Genomic DNA, 2,500 nt, shown 5'->3' on the forward strand with positions numbered 1-2,500 from the left:
TCCTGCTCCCTGGCCGAGCCGCCTGGGAGGACGAGGGTCGAGGGGGAAGGCAACGGTCGGGCTGGGGCACACCGCACGGTGAGAACCCCCTTCGCCTGCCTCCACACCTCTGTCGTCCTCCCCACTGACGTAGGGGCTCGGGAAAAGACTGGAAATCGCGAAGCTCGGCAGTGGCGCGGAGAGGCCACCCACCGCCGCCGCTGTCGCCACCGCCGCGGAGGCCGCCCTTTCGGACACGAGGGGCAGCGCGAGCCTCCGCTGGCCGGGTACGCATCTGGAAGAAAAGGGCCGCCCTCGGAGAAGATCGCTGTGCTTCCCCGCACAGGGAGCGATTCGGACGACGGGCCCCCACGCCTGGCTGGGTGGGCGCCCCGCCGTTCGCCCGTACGGGTCGTCGGACCACTGCCTTCGCTCGGTTCGGGTCAAACTCCCCACGGCTCGGCCACCTCCGCAGACGGGAGGCGAGGCCGGCATGCGCGCCCAAAGATAGGTGTCGGAAGCCCGGGGGTAGAGGAGGAAGGGGACCGCTCACCTTAAGCCAGCGCGGGCTCCAAAGCCCGGGCCGAGCGAGCGGCGCCACCTCCCCACCCGGGAGCGCTGCGCCAGATCGATCGGAGGAAGAGCAGGGGTGCATGTAGGGACTTGCCCAAGTACGGAGGCTGCAAACCCCTGTCGTCGGGAGATACGTGCCCACGAGTCCTGGAAGCGCGACTCGGGTACAGGCGCCCTTGCGGGGGGGTACTGGATGTGGAACAGCACTGGGGTCGAAGCCACAAAAGCATCCGCCCTCATGGAGCCTCTCCTCGGCCTAAAAATCCAGATTTTAGCCTTGACGGCGCCCCCATGTGGAGAACCAGGGCCCGCGGGGGGGTCTGGCCAGGCTCACTTCAACCCAGGAACACCTCTCTGACTTGGGATAGGCGACCGGCAAAAGTCCCCCCACGCAGCTGCGGAAGCCTGGGTTCAGCCAAGGTGCAGACCTCCAGCCGAACAGGGACTCATAGCCAAAACGCATACCCAGGCCTACGGAGGTGAAAACCAGCTTAAATGAGTCGAAATGTGTCGGGGCTGAGAGGTACCTCTCTCTCATATATTCTGCCGGTGGTGTGCAAAACTGGGTCTTTGCATGGAGTGTCACCCTATACCCACTTTAGGGACGCATGCAAAAAAGTGCCCGATCGCCTGGAACTGTCAGGCGGATTCGGCTCCCTGGAATTTCCTCATTCTGGTTCTTTTTCACTTTTTGTCTCTTTTGCGACATCTAGTGGGCAGGCTGCATTACTGCAACCGGGGACACCTCAAAACGCTTGGAACTGGGGAGCGGGCTCAATTTACAAACGTTTTGCGGGTCCTGGAAGTCAAAATTGTGACTTCTGAAAACGACTAAGTATCAAGGACTCATCGCGCGAATCGCTCTGGAACTGAAATCGGATGCGCGCACTGACATGCTCCCCTCTCTGGAAGTCTGACACAAGTTGAAAAATTTTCTAAGTCCCCAAAAATTTTTTTTTTCAACTTTTTTTCAATTTTCCCCCTGTGGGATATATATTTTACCCACACTTTTGGAGCCCTCCTGGGATGCCCTCTAACATACTAGAACCTCATTTTGTGGAAGTTTTCACAAAATTGTGAAATTTTCAAAAAGTCAGAAATTTTGCCAAAAACGACTAAGTATCAAGGACTCATCGCGCGAATCGCTCTGGAACTGAAATCGGATGCGCGCACTGACACGCTCCCCTGTCTGGAAGTCTGACAAAAGTTGAAAAATTTTCTAAGTCCCCAAAAATTTTTTTTTTCAACTTTTTTTCAATTTTCCCCCTGTGGGATATATATTTTACCCACACTTTTGGAGCCCTCCTGGGATGCCCTCTAACATACTAGAACCTCATTTTGTGGAAGTTTTCACAAAATTGTGAAATTTTCCAAAAAGTCAGAAATTTTGCAAAAACGACTAAGTATCAAGGACTCATCGCGCGAATCGCTCTGGAACTGAAATCGGATGCGCGCACTGACATGCTCCCCTCTCTGGAAGTCTGACACATGTGTGAAAATTTTCTAAGTCCCCAAAAATTTTTTTTTTCAACTTTTTTTCAATTTTCCCCCTGTGGGATATATATTTTACCCACACTTTTGGAGCCCTCCTGGGATGCCCTCTAACATACTAGAACCTCATTTTGTGGAAGTTTTCACAAAATTGTGAAATTTTCAAAAAGTCAGAAATTTTGCCAAAAACGACTAAGTATCAAGGACTCATCGCGCGAATCGCTCTGGAACTGAAATCGGATGCGCGCACTGACACGCTCCCCTGTCTGGAAGTCTGACAAAAGTTGAAAAATTTTCTAAGTCCCCAAAAATTTTTTTTTTCAACTTTTTTTCAATTTTCCCCCTGTGGGATATATATTTTACCCACACTTTTGGAGCCCTCCTGGGATGCCCTCTAACATACTAGAACCTCATTTTGTGGAAGTTTTCACAAAATTGTGAAATTTTCAAAAAGTCA

This window comes from Phyllobates terribilis, unplaced genomic scaffold (genome assembly GCF_046119375.1).
Source record: "Phyllobates terribilis strain yellow unplaced genomic scaffold, ASM4611937v1 Scaffold_2742__1_contigs__length_109847, whole genome shotgun sequence".
Taxonomy (NCBI): domain Eukaryota; kingdom Metazoa; phylum Chordata; class Amphibia; order Anura; family Dendrobatidae; genus Phyllobates; species Phyllobates terribilis.